Genomic DNA, 13,702 nt, shown 5'->3' with positions numbered 1-13,702 from the left:
GATTTAGGAAGAGATGTTTATAGTTGTTAGTGAAGGACAAAAAGGAAATTATATTTTAAAAAAGAGAATGCATGACAGTTATGGGGTAAATTGTGGCCCTCAAAAAATATGTCTGAGTGTTAACCCGAGTACCCAGCTGAAAATGGAACTTTATTGGATGGGTCATTATAGATTTATTAAGCTCGGTTGTGGCCACACTGGAGTAGGCTAGGCCCTAAGTCTGTTATGACTGGTGTCTTTAGAAGAAAGTAGGAGAAGCAGACAGGAATGTGGCTTGTGAGCCACAGGTTGGGTGGAAGCTTCATGGACTGGAAGCAGAGACTGGAGTTGTGCTTCTGTGAATTGATGAATGCCTGGGCTACCAATGGCTCAAGAGGCAAAGAGATGTTCTCTATCAGAAATCCCAGAAAAATATGTTCCCCACCGGCGACTGCAGAAAGAGGGCTTCTCCATCAGAGGCTTCAGAAGAAACAAAGACTTGGTAACTCCTTGATCTTTGACCTGTAGCCTCCGGACCATGGAACAATACATTTCTGTTCTTTAAAGCACATGTGTGTGCAATTTGGTAAGGAAGTTCTAGGAAACTAACACAAATACTTTGATTCAGCAAATATCGATTCGTCCTGTCTGCAAACATCTGTTGAGTTTATGCAGTTCACGAAAGGATACTCTACACACTGGGGATTCTGCAGCAAACAGACTAAACTGCCTTCATCGAGTTTTCATGCTAGTGGTAATTTGTTATATTTATTTTTATGTGTTTATGTATGTGAATATGTATGAGTGTGTATTTACATGTGTATATATACATGCTTGTGAGTGTGCATGTGTATATATGCGTGTAGGTATGTGTGTATAAGAGTGTGTATTTACTGCCAGAGAAGCTAGTAAACAAGGAGGGCCCTAAGAGAGGCATACATGGTCCCCTGGAGAAGGGCAAAGGGACAAGATTGCCTGAGCAAATTGGGAGCATGGGGGGAGGAGGAGGGAACTAGGAGAATGAGAAGGGGAGAAGAGGAGAGGTGAGGAGGACATGATGAGGCAGGGAAGTTGAGTTGGGGGAAGAACAAAAGAGAGCAAGGTAAGAGATACTATAATAGAGGGAGACATTATAGGTTTAAAGAGAAATCAGGCACTAGGGAAATGTCTGGAGATCTACAAAGATGACACCAACTTACAATCTAAGCAACAGAGGAGAGGCTACCTTAAATGCCCTCCCCTGATAATGAGATTGATGACTAACTTACATGCCATCCTAGAGCCTTCATTCAGCAGCTGGTGGAAGTAGAAGCAGACACCCACAGCTAAACCTTTAACTGAACTGGAATCCAGTTTCAGAGAAGGAAGACTGATGAGCAAAGGGGTCCGGACCCAGGCTGGTGAAACCCACAGAAACAGTTGACCTGAACAACGGGGAGCTCTTGGTCCCCAGACTGATAGGTGGGAAACCAGCATGGGACTGATCCAGACCCCCTTAATGTGGGTGTCAGTGAGGAGACCTTGGAAATCTATGGGGCCCCTTGTAGTGGATCAGTACTTATCGCTAGCATAGGAATGGACTTTGGGAGCCCATTCCACATGGAGGGATACTCCCTGAGCCTAGACACAAGGGAGTTGGCCTAGGCCCTATCCCAAAGAATATGACAGACTCTTCAGACCCCCCTCCCATGGAAGGCCTCACCCTCCCTGGGGAGCAGAAAGGGTATGGGATAGGTAGGGTGTTAGTTGGGGGGGGGGCATGGGAGGAGAGGAGGGAGAGGGAATTGGGGTTGACATGTAAAATAATCTAATTCAAATAAAACAATTAAAAAATTAGTGTGTGTTTATATGTGCATGTATGCATTATTGTGAGTGTGCGTGTGTATATATGTGTGTAGTTGTGTGTGTGTGTGTTTATACTTGTAGTGAAACTAACATCAAGATTTAAGCATATGTGTCATCCATGAAAGTCTCCTAGTGCTGCATCCTAATCCTTCCTCCTCCACTCTACCTTCTCCCTCTCTAGTGAACTACCTGTCTGCCACTATAATTGCACTTACATTTTCTAGAATTTTCAGTAAGTGGAACCATACATTTTGTGCTCCTTTGGTCTGTCTTTTTATACAGTGCAATGAGAATCACTTGTTCATTCCTGTTCACTACTGTGGAGTTTTTCACAAAATACCTTTAAGGTTATTTTTTCCCAGTCATTCTTTGATGGACATTTGGGTTCTTTCTCTTATAGATTATCCCAAGTAAAAACTCTTATGCTTATTCATATACCAGTCTGTGTAGGGATATGTACTATCATTTCTCTCGATTGCGTTCAGAGTAGTAAAATGTTTGGATCACATGGTAGGTACCTGGTTAACACTTAAGGAATTTGAGTTTCCAATGTGGCTGTACAACTTTAGATTCCCAACAACATTGTTTGGAAATTGGAGGTTTTCTACATCCTGTCAAATACATGGTGGACATGGAATGGTCAGAATGTTCAACTTGAGCCTCTCAAGTAGATGTGTCCCGTTATGGCTTGAAATTAAAATGTCTCTCATAGTATGCTTGGTCCTCAGCTGGTAGCACCATTTGGGGAAGCTATGGCACTTTCAGGGGGTGGGGCCTAATCAAAGGAAGTAGATCAGTAAGGGAGGGCCTTTTAAGATGCCCCTAGGCCCTTGGTTCTGGCCTCACTTTCTGCTTCCTGGTCTGTGGCCATGTAAACTCTCAGCTGCAAGTCCCTGGAACTGTGACCTGAGGTTCTCCCTCATGCCATCCCTGCTGTAATGGACAGGACCCTTCTGAGACTGATTCAAAACAGACCTCTCCTCCCATAGGATGGTTTTGTTTTCAGGTATCATGGTCACACTGACAAAAAAATTAATACAGAGCTTCGCTCTAATTTGACCCTGCACTTCCTTAAGAATGAATGAAACTGAACTGTTACAGTTAGAGAGATTTAGTTCATGGTCTAAGCACATAACCTCTTAGAAATGCCCATGAACTTGAAAGGATGTGCTGTTTCCTGCTGTAGGCTAGATAAATATCAGTTGATATATGTGACATAGCAGACCTAGTCCCTTGTGTTTGTGGATTGAATTAAAAAAAAAAACAAAATTTACATCTGTACCGAGTATGTCCAGACTTTTATCTCTTGCCATTGTCCCCAAAGCGATACATTACAGTGACTACTTACCTAGGAGTTACACAGTATGAAGAATTATAAGTAATCTTTGGATGAGTTAAAATATCCTGGAAGGTGTGTGCATGCTCTATGCAAACAACTCTATTTATTCAAAGGATTTGAGTGCTTCTGAAGTCAGGTGTCAGTGGCGTATTCCTAGAACTAATCCCAATGGGTGGCAAAGGATAACTGTATTGTTTCACTTTTCCATATCATTGGAGATTTCCCATCTATTGTTCCACCAGCTATTCAACTCCTAAGAAGGAGTTGAAGTTGAGAAAGTGGGCATTGAAGTTGAATTTTTGCATTATAATTGTAGATTTGATTATAATTTTCTCAGTTTTGATTCATGTATTTTAAATTTCTGTTATTAGGTGCATAAATGTTTAAGATTATGTCTTTGAAATGGATTGACCCATTTTTACTTACAGAGTGATATTCTTTATCACTGTTAATATTCTCTGCAATGAAACCGACTTTGATATTAATATCGCCTTCCATCTGTCTTTGATTAGTGTTCATAAAAATATCTTTTCCAACATTTTATTTTTAACCTATTTTTTCTTGTAGAGAGCATATTGCTGGGTTTTACTTTTTAAAAATATGATTTGACTATCTACGTCTTTTAATTGGAATATGCCCGTTATTTATTGTGACTATTGATATGGGTAGTTTTTAATCTAACATCTTGCTGTTTATTTTCTTTTATCACATAAGTTCCTTTTCTCTTCTATTTCTTACTTTGAGGTTCTCTCTCTCTCAGTTTAATTATTTTAATTTTGTATTTTCTCTTCTATTGACTTTCCAGCTGATAGAACTTTGCCATCATTTAGAAGTTAGAGCAAACTTTTGAAGGCTTTTCCAAGTATCTGCAAGCGATAGTGTGCCAAGGTACAGCTTCCCCCTCCCGGGATTCTGTGACGTGTTATCAAATACTTCACCTTTGTGTATGTTGTAATCTTCATACTACATGATGGTAATTATTATAAACAGTTCCCCTTTTTAAATATTATTGTTTAGTCATTGTACATGTGTGTGCCTGTGTGAGTTTATGTGTGTCGTGTGTGTGTATCCCCTTGGAGGCCAGAAGAGGCATTAGATCCCCTGGAACTGGAGTTAGCTGTGAGCTGCTTGTATGGGTGCTGGAAACCACACCTGGGTCTTCTGCCAGAGCAGAAAGCACTCTTAACTGCTGAGCCTTCTCTCCAGCCCAGGTGAGGTGTCTTTTAAAGACACTAACTTACTTTAGGAATCCCGCTTGCTAATGTAGGGAGCTACTGTTCCTGGAGTCCTTCACTCCTTTGTAAATACTTTCATCTGGCATCATCAGCCTGCCTCCCAAGGGTTGGCTTTTTATATATCTGTTGTTGGTAGTTTTGATTTTTTCAGCCTTTGGATGCCTGAAAATATTTTTATTTAGCCTTCACACTTGAAAAGATTTTCTCTGGTGTTTTAAAGACATTCTTCCAAGGTCTTTACCTGCAGATTTCAACTGGAAACCTAATGCCATGCTTTTCTCTGTTCCTCTCCACACTGGCATCATCTACTTTGCACATTTATAAGGTTTTCTCCTGAACAATTTGATGATGTGCCTTGGTATAAGTGCTTTGCTTTCTGGTGCCTGAGGCTCTTTGAGTTTATTGAATATGTGGTTTACACTTTTAATCAAGTTTGGAATTTTTTTGTTCATTATTCTTCGAATAGGTCTTTTGCCTTCTACTCTTTTGTAATGTTTTCATTTACATGTGAATTAGTGTTGGCATGCTGCTCACAGATGCAATTTTCAAATTGTTTCAGTCTTGTTTCCTCTTTTCCTTTTATTTTAGATCCTTTCCCTTCTCCCTCCCTCCCTCCCTCCTCCCTCCCTCCCTCCCTCCCTCCCTCTCTCCCTCCCTCCCTCCCTCCCTCCCTCTCTCCCTCCCTCCCTCCTCCCCCCTCCCTCCCTTCCTTCTTTCCTTCCTTCCTTCTTATCTTTCTTCTTAAATTTATTTAGTGTGCATTGGGGGAGGGGGGCTGTGAACCACAGCATGCATGTGGAAGTCAGAAAACCACTGTCAGGAGTTGACTCTCTCTTTCCACCTTGTCCAGGCAGCATCTCTGCCATGCTGTAGCCTAGTCCAGTCCAGCCGACTCACAATCTTCTAGACAAGTCTCTTGTCTCCACCTCCATTCCTGCCTTAGGAATGCTGGGATTACATATACATGCCATCACATCTGGGTTTTGTTGTTGTTGTTGTTTTTGTTTTGTTTTTTGTTTTTTTGTTTTTTCCGAGACAGGGATTCTCTGTGGCTTTGGAGGCTGTCCTGGAACTAGCTCTTGTAGACCAGGCTGGTCTTGAACTCACAGAGATCTGCCTGCCTCTGCCTACTGAGTGCTGGGATTAAAGGCGTGCACCACCACCACACAAATGGTTTTTATATGGGTTCTGGGTCTTGAACTCAGAGTGTCAAGCCTGCAGAGCAAGACTATCCTCTCAAAACTCCCTCGCCCCCCTTTCTCCTGCACTGGGGATTGAATGAATAACATTGTACATTTAGGCAAGCACTCTACCACTGAGCTATTTCCCCAGCTCTCTCTTTTCACTTTTTATTTTGAGACAGGGTCTTTCTTAGTTGCCCAGGATGCCCTCAGCTGTCTAAGTAGCTAAGACTATAGATATGCCTCCAACAGGTTCAACTTGTATAGTTTTTTTTTTTTATTGCTAGGCTTCAGGTGTACTAATCTTTTCTTCTTTGACGTCTACTTTTCTATTAACCCATGCAATAAATTCATCTAAAATAATGATAATATAGTTTTCATTAGTACCAGTTTAATTTGACTCTTAAACATTATCTTCTATGTTTTTCCTTGGAACACTTAATGTTCTCTATAGCCTTGCTTCTTCGACTTTTAATGATGTGGGTTATATTTAGTCATGTGGGATATATTTATAAATAATGTTCAACATCCTTACCTCATAGGTCTAACATCTATGTTCAACCTGGGTCAATTTCGACTGATGGGCTCATTTCTTCCTTACTGTTGAGATGTTCCCACTTTGCACATGCTTGATAACCTATTATCAAAAGCCAGACATTTTAAGTTTTACCATGTCTGGTGCTGCATATTTTTGTACCCTGATACATATTCTCAATTCTTCTTTCTATGATACAGTTAAGCTTTCTGGACACTGCTTGATGCTTTCTGGTTATGCTTTTAGGATTCACAAATGTGCCCAGAGCAACACTTAAATTAGAGCAAGTTATTCTCACTACTGAAGCAAATCTTTGAATATCTGACACATGCCCCATGAACTGTCAGATCTCCGTATGAGGCATGGATACCTTCCCATTACATAGGACAGTCCTTCACTGATACTGGTTTCTTCTCATCATGTATAAGCCATCAGATCTCTACTGAATTGTCAAGTGGGACCCTCTGTAGTTCTCCATCTATAGCTCTCTGTATCGCTCCTCCTCTTTCTGTCTCTGTGTTTCTGCCTCTCTCTGTGTTCCCTCCCTCCCTCCTTTCTTATACTGTGCTAGATGAACTCCAGCCCATTTCCCCCATAGCCTCTCAACTTCATTTTAAGTCAGGGAGTTCTCTGCCTGGATTCCTATACTTTGGCAAGGAAGGAAACCAGGGCCATCTTTTAGCTCATCTGACTTGTTTCTAGGACATCCACATCACATTATTTGAGTCTTGTTATATTAGAAGCACTGTCTTCTACTACTTTTCACCTATTGTTAGTCGTTTAGGGCAAGATGATAAATCCAGCCTGTGGCATTGTAGCTTGGCTGGCTGGAGAAGTCTCTTGCATTACACTTTGTAGAAAGAAAATGTATTCAAATTAATTGGAATGAGCCAACACTACGCAATCAGAGAGATGAAATGTGTCATATTAGAGTAGTCTACAGCAACTAAATGTGATAAAACATGCTGGTCAGTATACATCTTAATTCTAATCATGAACCCAGTTTTGGCACAACATTTGTGTTTTGAGCCCATAGAAATAAATTTTAAAACCATATAAAAATGCTATTTCTTCTTATGCATATTTGCCAAGTAAGACAAGTGAATAGAAAAGTCAAGGGCCAGGTAAATTATGCTGCTTGCTGGCAGAAATGCAACTAGAATCATGTGATGGTTAACTTTAACATAAAGTGGCACAACAGTCACTTGGGAATTCTCCATGAAGTATTGTCTACATATACATTGGTTGGGCTGTGGGCACAATTATAGGGTACTGTCTTAAGTAAGCTAATTGATGTGGGAAGACCCTGCCCATTCCCTCTGCAGGGGGCCCTGAATTGTACAGGAGTAGAGAAACTGAGCCGAGTACATGCACCTGAGATTAGTATTTGTGCATTTCTTTCTCTCTTCTCTTGACTGTGGATGTGATGTGACTAACTTTGAAACACCTACCTTGGCTTTCCCACAAGGATGGACTATAACCTGGAATTGTGAGCTAGATACACCCCTTTTTCCACTGGAGCTGCTTTTGGGCAGGGTATTTTGTCACAGCCAAAGAAATGAAGCTAGAACAAATGGTCAACAAAGGCTGCTTTTCTTTAGCAAGAGCAGAAGGACTTTTTAAACAAATAGAATATAATATTCCCACCTCCCTTGGGAAGGTCTATGCAGAGGAAAGGTATTTGTTACACAGGAATGGCACTTACTTAGGGACAGGGCATCTGGTTGGAAATGGGTCAGAGTCTTGCATTATTTCTCAGTGACTCTAGCAAATCAACAAAAGGTCTAGCATGTAACTAGGATGTTATTTATATCTCAATGATAGTGTGTCAGCTATCCTTCTCCAATAGTAGTAGTTTCTTTTTAATTGGGTTTGGGGAAGTTGATAGAGATGGTGCCAAACGCCTCCTCAGATATCCTTTGACATGCCCACCGTCTGCAGGTGAATCAAATGTTCTAGAAGCATTAAAGTCAAGCAGCAGAAGCATTGATGACTATGAGGCATTGGTTAGATATGGGACTTTAGGAGGGTTAGGAGATGTGGACCATGGATGGCAACGTCAGGGCTGTTTGTTCTTTCATACTTGATTTTCTTCCCTTTAGCTGATGTGAAGGCAGACTTAAGGTAACACATTTGGCTCAGAGTAGGAGAGGAATTTCTCCCAAAAGGAGGAGGGAATCCTAAGAAACCAGGGCTGTGTTAACCTCATCACAGATCATTTGTGTGGTGGGAGTCCCAGGAGGCAGGCAGTGAAAAGGCCTGTCTAGCTGAAACTAACTGTTCTTTTTGTTCCTTGTTTTCAAACCACAGTGCAAAGTTTTATGTTGAAGTGGATGGTGTCTAATTAGACAGTGTGAGCCTGAGGCTACACTAGCAACTGAGCTCCAGCAACCAGCCACATCCTTTGTGGTGTGTGGGAGCCACCAACTAGAGGGAAGGGCTTTGTTTTTCAAACAAGTTCCAGAACCGAGGTCAAGGAAGCTGTAATGAGTTATCTGTATGCCATCTGTGTTGATGGCCTGTGACCTGACTGCTGATGCCTTCTGAGCAGCATTAGGACCTCATGATAAATAAATATTTGGCCATCTTATATGTGTGCGATGAGTTGACTCTTCCTGTGCTTGCTAAGGTATCACAGGGGACCAGGAGTTGGCAAATGTTGTGTGAAGCTTTTGGGTAAAAAGAAAACATTATTTTTCCCCTTGGAGACTTTGCTTAGAGAATTCCAACAGCTTTCTTGGAAAAATTATCTTTGTATAAAAACAGTAAGAAGTAGAAGTTACAAGATTCTACAAAGCCCACTCTCCCTTCTAAACTCAGATGACTAACTTGCCAAGCCACATCATCATGGGGGATAAAAACAGATAGGGTTTTAGCCAGTCAGCTTCCAGGCTTTTTCTGCTGTTCAGCTCTCTTATTCTGGGAATCCACTATTCTTCCTTTGCCTCTGAAACAGCTCCACAAATCCACACTGCAAATCTTATGCAAGTCATAAGGGTTTCACAAGCTGGACCTCTATGTCCCTCTAGGGAGAGTCATCCACTTTCATCTTAGCCTTCTCCTAGAGTTGTTTGAGTCTATCTAAGCCCAAGCCTCCCAGTCTCATGGCTCAGGCTATGACAGCAGAATCTTGCAACAAGTGCTATCAGTACCTCTCTCAGTCCAATGCAGGTGTTTGGGATGCTAAGATTCAGGATGACAGTGTTCAATGTTGTCACCATCATCTGCACCATCTTCTCTTTCTTTCTTATTTAAGTCTTGTGCCTGCTTGACAAACTCCCTACCCCTGAGGTATACTCCTAGCACTCTTTATGCTTTTTGTTATTGAGACAGGATCTTTCTAAGCTGCCCGGGTTCTTCTTGGACTTGCTCTGTAGATCAGATTGGCCTCAGATTCACAATCCTCCTGCCACTGCCTTCCTGGCAGCTGGCATTACAGGCCTGCATCAAAGTGCAGGCTATTTTTTGTTTTATAAAAGTCTCCATTCCCAGTTAGGAAGAGCACCCATGATTGGCAGGAAGTCATTGGGCTTGGAGAAAAGACAGGGCAGGGTGTGAAAGGAGAGAATCTTTGGGTGAGGAAGCTGGCAGAGCTGGTTTGAGAAGGCCAATGTAGAGTAGGCAAAGCAAGATTCAGTAACTTTGTTCCTTGATCTCCATTTTCCAGAGCCCATCCCCACTGTGCCCACTCAGTCTGGCCCTCTTTCCCACATAATCAGTCTCTCCTGAGGACTCTTTCCTATTCACCTCTCTGTCAATCACTGATCTTCCAGGAGCTTGCCATCACGGAAGAAAATCAGTTTGGTCATTCTCTCTGTAGATAGGATGTTGTGAAATATTCCTCTCACTCGGGAGGCAGGAGTTGGGTGGGAGTGGATGTCAATGCATCAGCAGGCTTGGAGGCTCAGCTTTGGGCTAGTGGTGCCTCTGAGCAGATGTTTGGGTTCTCAGTCCACTTTGTCCATCAGGACTTACCTGGACTCTCCTGGAGGCGTGCTCTCTAGGGTGGGTATCCATGCTGAGCACAGTCCAGAGGGATTATGCAAAGCTGATTGCCCCCTCCAAGGAAAATCTCTACATATTGTTCTGTTTTACTTAAAAAACAAAGCAAAACAAAACAAAAAACCAAAGCGCGTGGGATGGGGGGCAAAGCAAAATGAAACACCTCTTCTACATCCTAAGTGCTTTGGAGAACAACAAAAACAGCCCAGCAGGTTCTGGAAGCCCAAACAACTCCTTTTACACCTTAATTCTTTTTCATAATGGCTGCTCATATTAATCCCTTGAAAAAATTACCACAGCAAACAGCTTCTTTGTTGAATTAGCTACATCACCTGCACTGTGTGGAATGCTTTGTTTAGTGCTGGGCCTGTTTAGGACCGATCAAAGAACTCTTTCTGGCTCTGATGTCTCTGTCCAGAGACAAAACACCTTATCTCTGAAGTTCTTCCTAGGCTCTGCCTTAGTGATTAGAATATTATGGACACACTTGACCATTCTCTTGGAGGGTGTGTAATGTCTTAATTACTTTTCTATTGCTATGAAGATACCCCAGAACCAAGGCAACTCATAGAAGAAAGAGTATAGAGGGGGCTGGCTTACAGTTTCTGAGGGTGAGTTCATGACCATCATGGTGGGGTGCATGGCAGCAGGCAGGCAGGCATGGCACTGGAGTAGGAGTGGAGAGTTTAAATGTTGAGACAACAACTATGAAACAGAGAGAGAGAGAGGGGGCAGAGGGCTAAATAGCATGAGATTTTTAAACCTCAAAGCCCATCCCCAGTGATATACCTCCTCCAGCCCCAGTCCTTCCCAAACTGTTCTACCAATGCATCCCAGGCATTTATATATTTCCAGCAACTGATTGACAGCCAATGCTGTTGCCATAGGATGAGATGTGAAATGAGGCTGGCATTAATGTCGTTAGGCAATACTTGTGAGTTCTAAGTCCCCCCCCCCACGTGAGTCTGGTAGATAATGATGAATTAATGGAAGTAAAATACGAAACAGGTCAGATCTGAAGAAGGGAGAGAGGACCAGAAGGAAGAGGAGAGGAGGAAACATTGTTTGAGTTCATCCTTATATCTACACAGCTTCATGTTAAAGCTCATAAAGCATATACTTACCATCAGAGTCAGCTTAGGAAACTTGCATGAGGTTGTAAAGGTTGGAAATGGATGAGTAGTTAAAATTCAAATGTCTCCAATCTCAGATCCTGCGCTCTGACTTAGTGCATGTGTTAAAGCCAGGTGAGAAGGTAGTAGGCGCTACTATCAGGTGACTGATTTCAGCAGGTGGAGGGAGAAGGGACATTTCAGCAGGAGGCAGTGTCAGAGTCAAGGTGGAAGCTGACAAGTGCAGGGTGTGTTTAGAGCATAGTGGAAGCACCTGCCAAGCTGGGGTGCAGAACAGTTTTGTGTCTATAACCTGACCTTTGATATTTTAGGTTTCTATGGAGTGGAAATAACACTGAAAAGGCTATTCTGAGGATTAAATGAGACAAAGCACCTGGCAGAACCCCTGGCACTCCATAAACGGTAGTCCATTCATCTGTTCAACAGCTATTTCCAAAATGTCTATTATATATCAGCAGGATGTGGGGGAGGGACCTGTCTAACTCATGCTAACCCGGTCCTTGCCCTTGTGCAGTTTGTGTTCTATATGGGAAAAGTGGAATTAGGTCATGTATTACCCAGTTTAATAACAACAGAAAGAAGGGTTTCGAGAGCCGTATGAAGTGAGAGAACCTTTACAGCAAGGAGGAGGATGAGCTCTGAGGGATGAATGGGAATCAGCGAGCCAAGGAAAGTGAGTCTCCCCACTGCAATCATGTGCACACATGCATGCACGTCATATATGTGCGCATGCATTCAGATCATGTTATAATTTATCTCTAACAATGAAAAGTCATGGAGGATTTAGCAAGGGAGTGATATGCTTATTATTGGATTACTGGGATGTTCCTGATGCTAAACTGTGAGAGGGTAACCAGCTCTCAGATCAGGAACCACAGAATGGTAGCATCAGTACACATGTTTTACTAAGTTTACCCTCACTGCTACGTGTGTGTGTGTAATTGGCAGGGAGAGGGACAAGGATGAGAGGCCACTTGGAAGTCCATGTCTAGTCATGGGATGATAAAGGCTTGAACTTGAAATTGATGGGTAAAAAGGAATGTGTGGCACACGTTTAAGGAAGGAGTGATAAGACTTTCAAGCTTTATTAGAATTAGTAGATGACAGAAAATGAATCACACACACACACACACACACACACACACACACACACACACAAAATGAATAGAAAGTTTGAGACCCGGGTAGTGGTAAGAATGAGGATACTACAGCCTGAAATAGAAAAAGTTGGAGAAGGAAAATGGCCAAAGAAAAAATAAACAGTTTTCATATTCAGCATGTCAAGTCAAGGATGAATGTCCAGAGGAGAATGGGGTACTTTTCATATAGATGCAAGAGGTTGCAACCTGAAAATAGGACCTGTTGAGAATGGCCTTGGCCACCATCTCTCAAAGGAAGAGTGGAAACAGGAGTGGATATGGTTGGATGAAGGAAGGGAAAGTGAGACACAGAGCATTAAATGTCACTCCCACCAGGGGGTAGGGATAGAAAGTCAGACAAGCAGAGATGGGAACAGGGTGGGAACAGGCTGGTTGAATATTTAAAATGTCCAGGTCCTACAGAGCCCAACAATGCAAGGAGAGATGCGTGGGCCTGGGGCTAGAGACGGAACCCTGGAGCCCTCAGTGTAGCCCTGGAGTACCTTGTAGTCATGGCACCTGGCTATGCTTAGTTACAAGCCCATTGAGATACACAATGATGAGGCAAATCTCCATGTCTGGGGAGTGAACATAGCAAGACTTCATACACTCAAAACCTGGTGCACAATGGAAATGTGGGGATTGTTATAAAAACAAAACAAAGCAAAACAAAAAAAACCCAAAAGACAGATAAAAGTCCTGTTAAAAACTATAGCCTGTAAGAAACTGTAACATGTAACTGTAACAAGTAACAAACCCTTGGTTTGTTCTTTCTTTATCTTTCTCCCCCTGCCATGATGCTTTTCAATCTGTTAATACATGATGTCCTTCAGACAATTACAGACCATCATCATAAGATCATAGGGCCATGCTTTGAGGTGACTTGGCATAGGGGCATGTATTCTGTTCATTGGGTGTTAAATCACCACATAGGGCCCAATAAAGAGGGCAGTGGGTGACTCTAGAGGTCTTGAAGTTCTTATAATGGGACACCCTTGATATCTGGATCAGAGGTGGCCAAACTGTGCCTACCTCAAATGCATTGTAATGTTGCCAGCTTAGGATAGGGATGGATACCCCTGTCCAACCTCAAATGCACTGTAATGTTGCCAGCCCAGGATATGGACGGTTACCTCTGTCTAACCTCGATCAATTTCAAGGGCTGTTCATCCACACATAACTGTTTCCTTGTACTTCCACCCCTGCCTCTGCCAGATCTGGAGGGTGATGATAGCTACTGAAAATGGGGGAGTTTGGGCAGGGTCTAGGTGCCACCAGGTGATGGGGTGCATGGTAAAGAAATCTTGGTTGTAT

Source organism: Cricetulus griseus, chromosome 4 (genome assembly GCF_003668045.3).
Source record: "Cricetulus griseus strain 17A/GY chromosome 4, alternate assembly CriGri-PICRH-1.0, whole genome shotgun sequence".
In the NCBI taxonomy this organism is placed as follows: domain Eukaryota; kingdom Metazoa; phylum Chordata; class Mammalia; order Rodentia; family Cricetidae; genus Cricetulus; species Cricetulus griseus.
The sequence above is the reverse complement of the archived record's forward strand: the minus strand, read 5'-3'. Positions refer to the sequence as shown.